Source organism: Macrobrachium nipponense, chromosome 4, assembly GCF_015104395.2.
Source record: "Macrobrachium nipponense isolate FS-2020 chromosome 4, ASM1510439v2, whole genome shotgun sequence".
Taxonomy (NCBI): Eukaryota; Metazoa; Arthropoda; class Malacostraca; order Decapoda; family Palaemonidae; genus Macrobrachium; species Macrobrachium nipponense.
In genome coordinates this window covers 16,045,571-16,061,322 of record NC_061100.1, presented here as the reverse complement: position 1 = coordinate 16,061,322, position 15,752 = coordinate 16,045,571, and positions in this window count along the sequence as shown.

The following is a 15,752-nucleotide window of genomic DNA, read 5'->3' as shown; positions in this document are numbered from 1 at the left end:
GAATATAACGCAACAATATTTTCATTCCTTCATGTGGAGCCAATTATTTTGAGTTTCTTTTTCACTTTAAGATTTTTTTTTATTTATTTATTTTTTTTGTGTGCAAAAAGTGTCATTTCTTTACCAACCTTGACATTAGACAGAAGAAATGATTGTGAGACAACGTTTCGCATCGCATTCCTCCTAAATGCCAAGTTAAGTTTTCGCTAAATTATCTGCTGATTTTGTTATTTTTCTCTTTCTCATGCTATTTAGAATTTTTCAGTATCTTACTACCATATTTCAAATCCATCATAACTATCTCAGAGGCCTATGTTTAAAGTAAAACTAACAAATAAAGAAATAACAATAAATGAAAGGGGTCTTTGAACATCTTCAGGTTGTCAGTGTTGCCGTGAAATATTGAACAGTAATACCAGACACAATATAAGGCGCATACGGATGCTTTTAGCTGTAACGTTTTCGTCATTTTTTTTAATTACTTGCATTAAGTTCTGATCGTGTTTATGCTTTCAATCAGTAAACGGTATTCCTGAGTATATTCTTCTTGTCTCCATAAGACTTTTATGACTAATTTTCCCTGAAATATAACTAGAATATTATGGCATATTATGGCCTCTCTCTATACTGGAAGGAAGCTTTTAAACACAATAATACTCTGGGCTATCTACGAATGTATGCCAAGGTTTATGTTCCAGAGTTCCACCTACGTACATAATTAATCATATCAGAGCTTAAATTTGCCAATGAGAATGAATGATCCACATAAACATCGAAGCATGATTACAAAAGAACGAAATCTTTCCCCTCCTCTGCAATCAGTGCCAATGAAAGAGGGCGTGTCGAGGCGGATTTTGCAACCTGTCATTTAAAACTGTCTTTTACGCGTCGGAGACGCGTATTGCATCATGGGATGTGAGAGATACAGATTCTCTTCCACTCAGAGTTGATAACTGACAGTTGTTTTGAGTTGTCGCATTGTAGAGACGCACAACAAAAGGATTTATTTAATGCTTGGGCTGTTACAGTCTATGGAATTCTTAAGCCCTCGTATTTGCAGATGAATAAACTACACAAAGGAGAGAATGAGAGATATGATTCGGTTTGATACTAGTTACTCAGGACACCAGGCAAGAGGAGGAGGAAGATTTGGAACCTTAGTCAATTGGAAGAGAGAGAGAGAGAGAGAGAGAGAGAGCCCATGAGGTGCATAAGAAAAATACTGCTTATTAATTACGAACTACAGCCTTGTTGAATGATTATGCTATTGATGGATGCGAACAAGCTCACATGCACGCATTAGATATATGTATATATAATATATATATATATATATAGATATATATGATAATATTATATATATATAATATATATATATATATGAATTGTCACTTACACACGCGTGACAATTTTTGCTTCCAGTTACAATTACCCAAGGGTAATTGTAACTGATAAGTTTAGCTTAGCTTGGTCCAGGCAGCAGCCCCCTGTCAATCGTTGCTCCTAAAACAGAACAAGAAGTGTTCGAGGCCTACCGGGGACGAAGCCCTTATCAATTATGATTTCCCTCGGGTGCAAGGTATTTTCCTGCAATAGCGAATCATTAAACGGCCGTGTTGCAAACATGCCTAAAAACGGCCGAAAATAACCCGATATAGGAAGGCTATGTGACCTTGACCTTGGAAGTTTGTAAGGGGTCTGGCTGACTTTTCCTTCAGACTGGTTAAAACAAGAATAATTGTGGAATGTGCGGATTAGTTGTACACTGATAACTTTAATACATAAGAAGTTTTATATCATGCGTTTAATTGTCGATTTTACCTTACATTTCCGAAGATTGGTACCAAATACTTCTGTATTTTAAACGCACAGACACACGCACAAACACACACACACACACACACACACACACACACACATATATATATATATATATATAATTATATATCTATATATATATAGATATATATATAATATATATTTTTTTTTTTTTTTTGAGTGTGTATACCAGTACCAAATTATCTTCATTAATAAACAGGTGTTTAATAGGAAAATCAAGGATGAGTATCCCGTGCGAGAAACTTCCATGACTCCTTCTGTGTCCTTTAATGTCTCGAGGGCTCATCAGAAATTCGTCGAACACACACACACACATACACACACAAACACATTTATATATGTATTGTTTGTAAATCATGAAATTAATTAGTTTTATCCACATGGACCTATCTAAAAATAGTTTTAAAAAATGAAAAAAAAAAAACATTAATATTATTTAGGAAAACGAACAGCTACACAATTCCAGACATATATGTAAATAAAAAGTTTAAATTAAAGTTAAAAGTCTCGCAGCTTATTTTCACACATTATTTAAAATAAAAAAAAGAAAAAAGGTCATCTTGCATAACAAGGAGTCTCGGCCAAAGATTAAAGTCGACCCAGAACAAGAGATGCCTGAAAAGTAGGTCACGGAGATGACGAAATCCAAAGAAGAAGAAAAAGATGTTTTGAATGGATATAATTTTGACGCTTTTTATGCAAATACCCAAAAATAATTACGAAGAATATTCAATCCTTAATGATTCTAATTTCAGTGTTGAAATCATAGTTAGAAATATAATGCTGAAAAGGAAAGGCGAAAATTTATTTATAGAAAGTAATTAAGCAAAAACTCGGGAAAAATAATATAAATAAATTTCAGTAGGAGTTTCTAACATCAGAATTCTCACCATAAGAAAAAAGTGTGCTTACGTCAATAGCATACTTATAAGCATAAAACCTATTCCTCTGTGAGGCGAGTGGAGGGGGGGGGGTGGGGGGGGGGGGGGGGGGGGGGGGGGGGGGGGGGGGGGGGGGTGGGGGGGGTTGGGGGGGGGGGGGGGGGGGGGGGGGGGGGGGGCGAAGAGTAGTTTCTTCTAATTGAATTTATGAAAATCTATGTATTTATGAATCTTATATTAATACAAATTTGTTTAAAGGATTCTAAGCCATCTCCATAGTACAGGCTTATCTAGTGTATTACAAAATGCAACGTCCCTTTAAGTGATAAATCGAAATTTATTAGGATACTATAACACATTACCATATGCAAACTTATATATATATATAATATATATATATATATATATATATATATATATATATATATTTATATATATATATATATATATATATATATATATATACACACATATATATATAATTATATATATATAATATATATATAGATATATATATATATATATATATATATAGACAGATAGATAGGCTGAGCTACTGATCGTTCTCTTTAATAGCGTTTTCGTATTAACAAGAACGTAAAATCTCGTGTATGTTCTCCAATAACTTCAGTCAAAAAGAACTAGTACATAATCATATCATTCGTTGCACTTTGAATATCACTCCTAGAATATAAACCCATTTGGAGATGAAGCCTTGAAGATTAGACAGACTCTCTCTCTCTCTCTCTCTCTCTCTCTCTCTCTCTCTCTCTCTCTCTCTCTCTCTCTCAGTCTCTCTCTCGTCTCTCTCTCAGCGAGCTAAGATGTTTGCATTTTTCATGATGTGTGTCACATGACTTCTTTGTTTTAGAATTTTTTTTTTTTTACAAGTTTTTTTCTGGTATTCTTTGCATTCATTTGGATTTTATTTTAAATCCAAACTATTTAGTTGGGCATAGTTTCTGATTTCATTTATATATAAATTCACTGTTACACACACATATATATATATATATATATATATATATATAGTATATATATATATATATATATATATATATATATATATTTATAGTTGCTTAACAAAGGTTTTCTCATCATCTAGCGATCTCTTTATGTAGAACATTAATTATCCACTACTCTTTTCCATTTTAACCCCCTATTGACTATTACATCCATACATAATTCATCTTTTTCGAATGAAATCACAACAACGCCTTTCCATCTTATTAACGAAAATGCTTCATTATTATCTCCTTTTTTTTTTTTAATCACCGAATGACGGTTGTCGAAATTCTAAACTTTTAACCGAGTGTGTTTACTCGGTCAAGATTGTCGCTGGTATACACAAAGAGCAGGTATACACAACCCGGAGAGCGACTTCGAGACACTGCAAAGAACGGTCGAATGTTCAAGTAAACATCTGGGGACTGGAGCATCTCCATTTCCTTTCAAAAATGCCTTTGGTGAGACGAACGCAAATCATAAATATTGATAAATGGCGAATGTCTACGAAGTTTAAGGTGTACACACAGGACGAGGCGATGTTTCTATAAATTTCTACTTAACGTTTGAGTTACAGATGTCCTTTCACACGAAGATGCAATATATTACTAACTAGAGGCAATTTTCTCCTTTTTCTAATAGTTTATTTACATTTTCATCTAGTTTTTAGTTGTCAAATGTTTGTCGCTATAAAAGTGAACTAAGCTTAAAACCAACCTCTACCATTTTCTATGTAAATTAAAACAGCCATTGCGTGATGTTTATAAAAATCTGCAGTCACGTCTTCGTAACGACACGGAAAACAGAATAACGGCCTCTTCTGTGGCGTCATTTTCCCCGTATTACAGCGGAAAACAGAATAACAGCCTATTCTGTGGCGTCATTTTCCCCGTATTACAGCGGAAAACAGAACAACAGCTTATACTTTGAATCACCATTCATTAACCACGAACCTTCATTAACCCGAGAATAAACAAGGGCACGAGATTCGGACTTAAGAGATCTATTGAACTCTAACGCAGGTCATGATTGTCCCCTCTTCACCGCTCTGGCCGTTATTGCTTCCATTTCATTCTCTGTCTCAATTTCCCCCCAAAGGCAAAGGACCAGTGGCAACGTAAAGCAGGATTTGGAATGAGGAAGTATGCCTCGAATGATAGCCACTTTGTGTGAGTCTGAGCAGAGAGTAATGCTTTGTGATGCTTTGTTATACTTAAACCAGTGCACAAAAAAGAAAGGCTTTGCTTTGCATAATGTTGATAATGTATGAATGCAGAATACCCAGCACATTAAGAATTTGCACCTCCATCTCACTCAGAAAAGATATGGTAAAAGTATAGTTTTTTTTTAAGATTTTCGACATTTAAACAAACATAACTATATCTGACTATCATCTAAATAGTGTACTAAAATATTTACACAATTTTAAACATGAAAATCTATATGATTACATTCTTAGACATGTTTTTAGCACTTACTTAGACGGAACTCAGATATATTAATTATGTTGGTCTTTACGTCAATAACCTGAAGAAGCCTGTACTTTGACTTGATTAGTTCTGAGTGATATGATGATACAGATTGCTTGGACAGAAAATGTTTACTGAGCTACTCTCTCTCTCTCTCTCTCTCTCTCTCTCTCTCTGTAGAGGCAACCAATTACTTTTTCTACTTCTATAAATGACAAGCGAACAGTAATCTGTGAAATGCTTGCTGCACTACTTCATCTCTCTCTCTCTCTCTCTCTCTCTTTGATGGCAAATGCAACCTGTTAATTTTGCGCTGTGCTCCGGATAATAACATTAATCCTTTAATTGAAACTCGAGGACACATTACTGCCATCACCTGTAATACTTTAATCATTAATTAAGTTTACGCGGTAGATTAATACAAGCTTTATAGGTTACGTTATATAACTTCAAAAAGTGTCTCCTTCAAGTAGGATTACGAACTAATGTCTTCATTAAACAATGACACTTGCTTCTACGTTCATGTCCTAATGAAATAAGGTCATCAGGTCACGGGGCGCGAGAGTGTTGCCAACTAATTTCCTGTCCGCTGCGTCATTTAATTGCATTTGTTTCGATTTCCAGCAGTAAAGCGAACACACCCAAGGTAATGGGTCTACGATAGCTTCGAAAATGACGCTTTAAATACTGCTTGCCGGCAGTGGTTTGAGAACCTGATGACTCGGAGCGTGACTGGAACTGTTTCTTTTAAAAAAGTAATTTTATTTCAGGTTTTACGTCTGCGTCTTTAGACAGAGTAGTGGAGAGGTTAATTTATGATTCAGGTCTCTGAGTGGCTTCACGATTGACGCTTTAAATACAGCTTGCAGGCAGAGATTTGAGAACCTGATGACTGGAATAGTTTCTTATAAAATGGTGATTGTATTTCAGGTTTTACGTCGGTGCCTTTAGACAGAGTAGTGGAGAGGTTAGTTTTATAACGGCTAAAAAGGTATTTTCTAAGAGCTCCACAATAATAAGAATGCTAAAAGTTCACATATAATTTATAACCAGTTAATAAAAGCTTTCGAACCCTTCCCTGGGTTCATCTTCAGGGAAGGGTTCGAAAGCTTTTATAAATTATGCACGAACTTTTAACATTCTTGTTATTGTGGACCCCTTAGAACATTGTATAAACTCTCGGGATAGAGAGATTTTCCCAACTATAGTGCGTTTACTTTTCTAAGATCGCTGTGGTGTGGCTTGTACAGATATCATACGTTGTCAATTTTCCTGTTATGGTAATCATATTAGCTTCATGGAGACTGTTGAAATAGTTTTCATTTTTTGAAATGTGGTTCTTTATTTGCAGCAGATATTTTGAATATATCTAATTTTGTATATTCTTCGTTAAAACCTCGGTTTCATTAATGAAAATGAAGATATGGCATATTCTTTCCACGGTGATGCTAGATCTGAGTTTAGGGGACCTATGATTTTTAAGAGGATTTAAAAGGTCATATGAAAAGTATAGACAGCCCAGTCCAAGTGACTCCCGTACACGTCTTAACCCACCACGTGAGGCCAAGGAAATAGTCTATAATTTCGTGAAATACTTCATTTTACAAAAACATCATGAAGATCCTGTAACTGATGTTTCGAAGGTTATCCAGAGAACATCTGAAGCAACAAAAGTGTCAGAAATGACTATCCGTAGACTTAACAAGGAAGCAAGAGAGGCGGGAAATATAGTGGAATCTCCAGTGTTTCAAAAATGAAAAGGGAAAGTGAGTCTGTGACTGACTTGGATTATTTTGATGAAAATGTTTCTAAGGGCATAATAGATCGATTGACTTATGAATTTATGTCTCAAGTCCAAACACCAGAGCCAACATGCCATTCAGCGTATCTATAATTATAGAAAGAGAAAGAAGGAATAGCTAAATAGAATCGGGAATAAAAAAAAAAGTTAACAGGGAAGAAGCATACCCTTTCCCTCGACTTCCAAGGTCTGAAGAGAATCCTTCTAAGAAGGATTATATTTGCGGGAAGCATTTTAATGGGACTTACTTACCCGTAGATATGACAACCCTGCCTTTTCTACCTGGCCCCGCCCTAGCGATCTTAGAAAAGTAAACGCAGTATAAATAGGTATTCGCAGTACTTTGGTTTTTTGTTCCGTTCTGTGGCCGAGTTTGTGTTGTCATTTTTATTAGGTTGTCTTTTTTATTAGGTTTTATAGGAAAATGTGAGATGAACGATTCCTGAAAGTCTCATGAATAGACGCCTCAACATCAACATTGAAATGTAATATCTCCTTGGAAGCAAGGTAAAACGCTATTATAGTTGCAGAAGGACCCAAAATAATAACCATTATATATCCCTGTTATTAGCAGTAGTTCTTACTATTTGCTTATGTGCATGTGGAGATTATTCCCGGCTCCCCCCCCCCCCCCCCCTCCCCCTCTCTCTCTCTCTTTCTCTTTCTCTTTCTCTCGCTGTCATGTAAATCAGCCACAGAATTATATGCCTGTATCTCTGATCATCTTGGGGTGCTAAAAAGGATTCGCTCGACAGCCTCCCTCTATACTACAGAGGGAGGATCCGGAGAGAATGCATTTTATCACAAGAAAGAAAAACTATAGAGTCTATAGTTTGTCTTTCTTGTGACTAAATGCATTTCAGAATTACAGTTTTAAGTGATTCAGGAATCAGAATGACGTTTGAGACTGATTGGTGATGACTGAGATTTAAATTGGAGAGAAACAAAGAAAAAATATTTAGGAAATGGCAGATGCCACAATTGACTATTTATCTACAGAGTCAGACAGCCGACATAGATAGATTTCGGCAATACGTCTGCAAAGTATGACCAACCTTCTGGAAGTAAAATTAATAGGAGGAATACTAAAGAATTCTCTTATGGCCATCTTACACTTCCTTGACAACTTAATCAACTAGAAAAGAGAAGGGAAGAGTAATAATAATACCTTGTACTGAATCCCTAAGGAAAGTTCCACCTCGTGGGCTTAGTTGCTACAGTAATGATTCCAGTTATCTGTTACTGGTTAATATCGACTCGTCTTTATCATTCCATTGTTACTCACTTTCATTCAGACGTTTATCACTCTCTCTCATCATTACTGATATAAATAGTTTGATCTCTTATCTTCTCTCGATATTAGATATTCCTTTTGTTCATTATATCGTCGCCATTGTTCTAAATGAATAGAATCAAAGAAGGGGTTTCATTATGGCCAAAGATATTAAGAGGAATTTAACTCCATATTACTATTATCTGAACACTCTCTCTATCTCTCTCTCTTAACACTGAGTTTCTTTGCCACGTTTCATATGTAAGCCTGTTATACTAAACTTGAAAATGAGTGTTATGTGTAATTATGTCTTTAATGTTTCTCTTTGTTTCTATGGTTATAAATGTTTACAAAGGACAATAAAGTAAGAAAACCAAATTTAAAAAAAGCCGTTCAATCATTTGCTAGAAAATTCAGACTCCCTGTGATGGTAATTGCTTCATAGCAAAGGAAGTTAAAGGAAAGGAAAACGCATTTTCGAGAAGTTCGGAAGTAAGGAGGCTTTCGTGCCCGTGTTGGAGGCGCCTGTTCTCGCGGCTGTTCTGGAATCGTCGGTCGTGTTGTGGAGCGCAACACGCGCCAATGTGTCGGGAGAAACGCCGCGATTTCTGATGCAATACCTCGTCTAGATTCATCTAAGTACTTCCGGAAACCTCGGGAGTTTGTGACGCTTGCCGTAGGCTCCACCCCCAGAGTGCCGTATAAATACGATGGTCGTAGCAGCAGCAGTAGAGATCGTAAAAGAGAGACACCTGTTAGTCACAGAGAGATATCCTCAGTAAGAGCCACAGATCAGAATATCAGTGAGAGATCAGCAGCAGAGATCGTCAGAGAAAGACTAGAGACGAAGGAACCGACGAAGGATCAGAAGAAGAGTTGCTCGAGAGTTGGTTGGATACTGGTCTAGTCGTCTTCAGGAGTGGACGAATTATTTCGTGTTATCTCGACGTCGAGCAGACTTCAGAGAAGAAAAGGTCCTGACCTTACCTTACAGACCTTACATCTTGTTCGGGTTGCCCCAGGTCCCTCAGTGTGAGGCACCTCTAATGTCTACCAGAGAGTTGCTAGTACATCTTCCGGTATATTTTGCATCTTCCATCTTGGATGGTCTGGGATGCAGTTTAGATATTTGTCGAGCTTATTCTTAAACACATCTACGCTCACTCCTGATATATTCCTCAGATGAGCTGGCAACGCATTGAATAGACGCTGCATTATCGATGCTGGTGCGTAGTGGATTAATGTCCTGTGTGCTTTCCTTATTTTTCCTGGTATAGTTTTGGGCACTATTAATCTACCTCTGCTGCTCTTTCTGATATTTTTAGTTCCATGATATTTTCTGCTATTCCTTCTATCTGTTTCCATGCCTGAATTATCATGTAGCGTTCTCTTCTCCTTTCTAGACTATATAATTTTAAGAATTGTAGTCTTTCCCAGTAGTCTAGGTCCTTAACTTCTTCTATTCTAGCTGTAAAGGACCTTTGTACACTCTCTATTTGTGCAATATCCTTTTGATAGTGTGGGTACCATATCATATTGCAATATTCAAGTGGACTACGAACATATGTTTTATAAAGCATAATCATGTGTTCAGCTTTTCTTGTTTTGAAGTGCCGTAACAACATTCCCATTTTTGCTTTACATTTTGCCAACAGAGTTGCTATTTGATCATTGCATAACATGTTCCTATTCATCATCACACCAAGGTCTTTAACTGCTTCCTTATTTGTGATGGTCTCATTATTAGGTCCCTTATATGCATATAGCTTTCTTTCTCTGTCTCCATATTTATTGATTCAAATTTATCAGAGTTAAATACCATCCTATTTACCTCTGCCCAATCATATACTTTGTTAAGGTCTCTTTGTAGAGCGTTCCTATCTTCATCACAAGTAATTTCTCTACTTATTCTTGTGTCATCTGCGAAACTACTCACTACCGAATCCTTAACATTATTGTCTATGTCTTCAATCATAATAACAAACAGTATTGCAGCTAACACCGTACCTTGCGGCACACCGGATATTACCTTGGCTTCATCCGATTTCTCGTCGTTTGCAATAACTATCTGTTTTCTGTTGTGTAAAAATTCTTTTAACCATCTTTCCTACTTTATCCACGATATTGTGTTTTCTAATTTTCTTCGCTAATATATTATGGTCTACTTTATCAAAAGCTTTTGCAAAGTCTAAATAAACCACATCTGTTTCATTTCCGCTTTTCATATTTTTGAATATGTTTTCACGGTGGACTAACAGTTGGGTTTGTGTACTTTTTCCGGGTACGAAAACCATGTTGTCCTTTATTAAACAAATTATTTTTTATTAAATGTTTCATAATATTTTTCTTCATTACCCTTTCATACACTTTCATAATATGTGATGTTAGACTCACAGGCCTATAATTACTTGCCTCTAGTCTTGATCCACTTTTGAAAGTAGGGGTAATATATGCTAATTTGTGCTCATCATATATCTTGCCTGTATCTACACTTTGTCTTAATAATATTGCAAGTGGCTTTGCGATAGAATGAACTACTTTCTTTAACAAAATAGCAGGAATTCCATCAGGCCCTGCAGCAGCTCCATTTTTAATTTCATTAATAGCCTGCACAATATCAGCTTCATTAATATCTATGTCAGCTAAATATTCACTATTTTATGCATCCCTTACTTCTATATCATTATCTTCATTATCTATTCTAGGGGTGAATTCTCTCTTATATCATTCTGCCAGTATGTTGCAAATTTCCTTTTTTTTCATTCGTTAATCTCCCTTCAATTCTCAGAGGCCTATTTCTATTCTTCTTTTATTCATCTTCTTCGCATATGAGTATAATAGTTTGGGGTTTTGCTTGATATTTAATCGGGTTTTTTCTTCCAAGTCCCGTTTTTCATTTTCTTTTGATTGTATAATCTTTTGTTCTGCATTTTCTATCTTACTTTTTAGTTCTATAACTTTCCATGCATTTTTTTTCTTTTGCAAGACCTTTTTTCCACTTTCTGATTTTCTGGAACAAGATCCTTCTGTCTCTTGGTATGCATGAATGATGTTTACTTTTCTTCTTCGGTATATATTTTTCCACTATTATCTCCAATATTTTATATAATATCTCCGTATTTACCCTTATGTCATCACTTACGAAAATGTTATCCCAATCTTTGTTTAATTCTTCATTAATTTCTGACCATTTTATATTTTTACTGTAGAAGTTGTATTTCCATATCCTTCCCACTTTTCATTTCTTGCTTATCTCTATTTTCACTTGCTTTGGAATGAACTGTTAATTCTATGACATTATGGTCTGAAATACTCGCATTATAAACTATTATTTCTTTAACATATTCATCTCGTTCACAAATACTAGGTCTAAAGTATTTTCCTTTCTTGTTGGCAGGTGATTTATTTGTTGAATGTTGTATTCTAGTAGCATATCTAATAGCTTTTCAAATTGCCTCTTATCTTCTGCACTACTATTACTCTCTTTTTTATATGTATAAGTACAACCACAATCTCCTATTCGTTCTTTCCATTCTACGAAAGGAAAGTTGAAGTCACCAGATAGGAGAATAGTCCAGTCCTTGTGATTTCTACATATATCATCCAATTTTTCAATTATTAAGTCAAACTCTTTATATAGGAGGTCTATATATGACTCTGTTCATCAATTATTCAGATTCAAATTCTACCGCTATTAGTTCACATTCTGAGTTACTATATTTCTCATATATTTTTCCTTGTTTTTTGTCTTTCCCATATATTGCGGTTCCCCCTTGATTCCTATTTTTTCTATCTGATCTATAAGTTTGGAACCCTTTTATTTGATCATCATTCCCAGTCTCTTGGGAATACCAGGTTTCACTTATATTCATTATATCTATTTTCTTTTCATTTTGGGTTAGTTCTTCTAAGTACTCTATTTTCCTTTTTGAGTTACTCGTAACTACAAACCCTGCGCATTCATCACTATGATGGTTTGCGTGTTTTTCTCCTTCATTTAATACTGATAGTAATAAGGATTTTCCCATGTCTCTTTCCTGTTCTGGTATGTTGTTCTTTTTTTCATCCAGAAATTCTGACATTAAAAAATCCAACTTTTCCTAATATTGTCTTCCTTCATCATAATTATTAATTTTGTGTCTGAATCTGCAATTTTCTCCGTTTCTGCAATATCCTCTTGCATAATAAATACAGTTATTATCTCTTGAGTAGAATTTCGGAGCTGATGCTTTGAAATTTTTTGCTGACACCTCTGCATATCTCATTGGTGGTTTGCTTTTCTCTTTTACCTGATATTCTTGATTTCTCTCTTTATTTGTTTCTTTCTTATTTTGGATTTTATTACTTGGTTGGTTATTTATTTGATTATGATTCATGGCTACAGGGTGCATATATTTGCATTTTTGTCGAACTTACATCCTTTTCCTTCTTTTAGGTTTTTACATATTTTTGGATGCAGATCTCTGCAATCATCCCCATATCCATCTAAGTATGCACATTTACCATATATTTCATAGTTTTGACATATCTTAGGATGTTTGTAGTAACATCTCCTTTCTCCAAATCTGCAATTCCCTCTTTTTAAAAGGTTGCAGATTTTGTCTTTCTTGTCTATTTTTTCCTCTTTCCCGTCATTGTATAGATCTGGGTAGAGCCTCTTCGGGATTTGCTTTTCTGTTGTCATATCGTAATTTATTTCTTCGTAGTATGCTGCTTTATTGCCTCATATGTAGTATCAATGAGTATCTCTGCATCCATACTTTTTATCTTGTTCTTTGTTTTTCCTTATTTTTTTCTGTCATTTCATTTTGTTTACTTCTCTTCCGTTTTCCTCTTCTTCTTTTTCTTCTTCTTCTTCCTCTTCCTCTTCTTCTTCATCCTCAACTATTTGTACATTCAATCTTGATTTAATAACATTGTCTATCCATGATAGACATGTTGAACAAAAAATTCTTGTATCTTTTCTCAAATCTTGTATTACCTCAGCACACTGTGGATGGGTCGGAATGTTGCATGCAGCACATTTTCTGATTAGGTTTTGTGGATTGACTATGCTATACCAAACCTTACACAGTTTGCATGCTTTTGGCATTCTTTTTCCTAATGCATCAATTAGTATATTCACAAGATTCACCTTATTCATTTTCTTTGTCGGAATATGTTGGTTTATGTATATTTTCTTTATGAGTCTCTTGACCACTTGGATTTTATTTGGAACTTCTTCAATTATTTTCAAGATGTTTTCATTAGATTTGTTCCAGTTTGAAGGATTATATCCTTCTAATATATCTATGAATGCTTTTGTATCTTTTTGGTTAGGACTGTTGCTGATTTCATAGATGAGAAATGCCAGTTCCCTTCCTGCTACCTCATCGTATTGCGAATCTGCTAAACACGCCAAATTACGCCACCTTTTCCCGCAGTTGGAACTTACTGCCATCTTGTTCTGATTTATAGTATTACACTTGATAAACTAACTTAGAAGACGCTTTATCCTACTATTTTCACACTAATCTTATCACCGATAGTTCACGAACACTTCTAGATATTTCTCAAATTCTAGTCGTATGTTAAACTTGTGATATCTGTTGATTATTGTGACTTCACGCGGGTACGTCTCACCAAGCAAGATGGCTACTAGAGGTTTTGGGGAGTTCCTGCCTTACAAGTAGACTATTTTCTGCAATACGGAGTCAAGAGGACGTCTGCAATCACCGATTTCCTTTTGAGAAGCCATCGCTTTGAATTGCCAAATTGACTAGCAAGTATTTGAATTGCCTCACTGTTCCCCCAGTTCATGCAGTGTAAGATTCTATCTTTTTATGTAAATAGGAGATATCATTCTGCATTAACCTATGTTAGTAAGCTTGTAAATAAACCTTTGTTGTGTTAGTGTTTCTTTCTATATTCGTATCCCCAGTTTCAACTGTTGGTGTTGAAATATTTTTTTTTATTTCATATCGAACCTGAAGCGAAACCTCTCTCAGAGGCCGTAACACTCCCGCACAAGACTCAAAGACACGAAGAAGAAGAAGAAGAAGAATAAGAAAGAAGGAAGAGAGGTTAAAATGACGAGAAGAATCCTTCAGGCAAAGGAAATCTAATCATTATTCTTCCCATGTCCTTCGTTACAAGACCATTCGCCCCTAACAAGAACGAATACACACAAAGGAAGAGACGAAAGAGAGTGAAAGAGGAGATAAGAGAAAACTATTCAAAGAATTTTTTTCTTTTATTCTTCAAGTTCTGTCCATTAAAACTTGGCTGTTTTGAGTCTTTTTATAAAAGAAATTTAGAATTATAGTTAAAAAAAAGTCAAAGGGAAGGAAGAAGAGACAAAAGAACAGCGTCGCTTAACTGTATTTACAATGGGACCTCGTTCTTGTCATGATTTCTAAAAAATAAGTTAACGAATTATATAATAAAGAGAAACGAGAATAACAATCAACAGATAAGTTTGCCAGAGAACAAACAAAGGTTACATAAGGAAAGTTTATTTCTGAAAAAAGACCAAAAATAATAGACTTTGAGTCGTAACCTCACCTGAAAGTTTCGGACCATAACGAGTTCGCCTCGAAAGAGGTTTTCATAATTATTTGTGGGAATGTTGGTTCCCGATAGGATTCCGATTCCTGTTAGGCCAAATGCATTTTGTTTCCGAGACTGCGTCCAGCATCTTTCATGAGAGAGAGAGAGAGAGAGAGAGAGAGAGAGAGAGAGAGAGAGAGAGAGAGAGAGAGAGGAAATATTATTTCACTATGTTTTAAGGCTTTGTTGTTGCCAACATTTCCTCAAGTATTTGTGGTGTAAAATATGACTGGAATGAAATACCACCGAGAGAGAGAGAGAGAGAGAGAGAGAGAGAGAGAGACTCCTTGCACCATTAAAGTCATTCTGACGTCAAATTATATATAGGAAGGCTTCGATGAAGCAATTCTTGCCACTCATAAGATACTAAATCTCTATCGCTAGAAGTACGATGACGGCACTTTCATTTTTATGCTCTATGATATTCCCTCTTTCAGGAGACCATGAATGGAACGTCACTACTACAGTAATGACTGCTTAGGTTACTATTTTTTGCTTCGTTATTGTTCTAGCAAAACCCATAGGTGCCCCCAACCCCCTTCAAAAAAAAACCCTGATTTATTACACCTTCCTTCTACCGTCACTTTTTTTTTCCATTTTTTCCCTATGACATATTTCCGAACTGTAACCGAGTACTGGTCCTTCCCTGAAAAAGCGGGACGCCATATCTTAGAAACTAACCATAGGATCGTCTTGAAGGTAAGAACACTTTTGAACTACTCTAGCCTAACCTAACCAGGGGGCGTGGGGAAAAAACCGGGCCTGGTGCAATACTACAGTAGATTCACTTCAACAGTACATCTGATGTCTAGGCCAGTCCCTTACGACGCTCCCGATTGGCTGTTGATAACTCAATCACAGGGATGGAAACTCTCAGTCTCTCGAGAGAGTTCGCA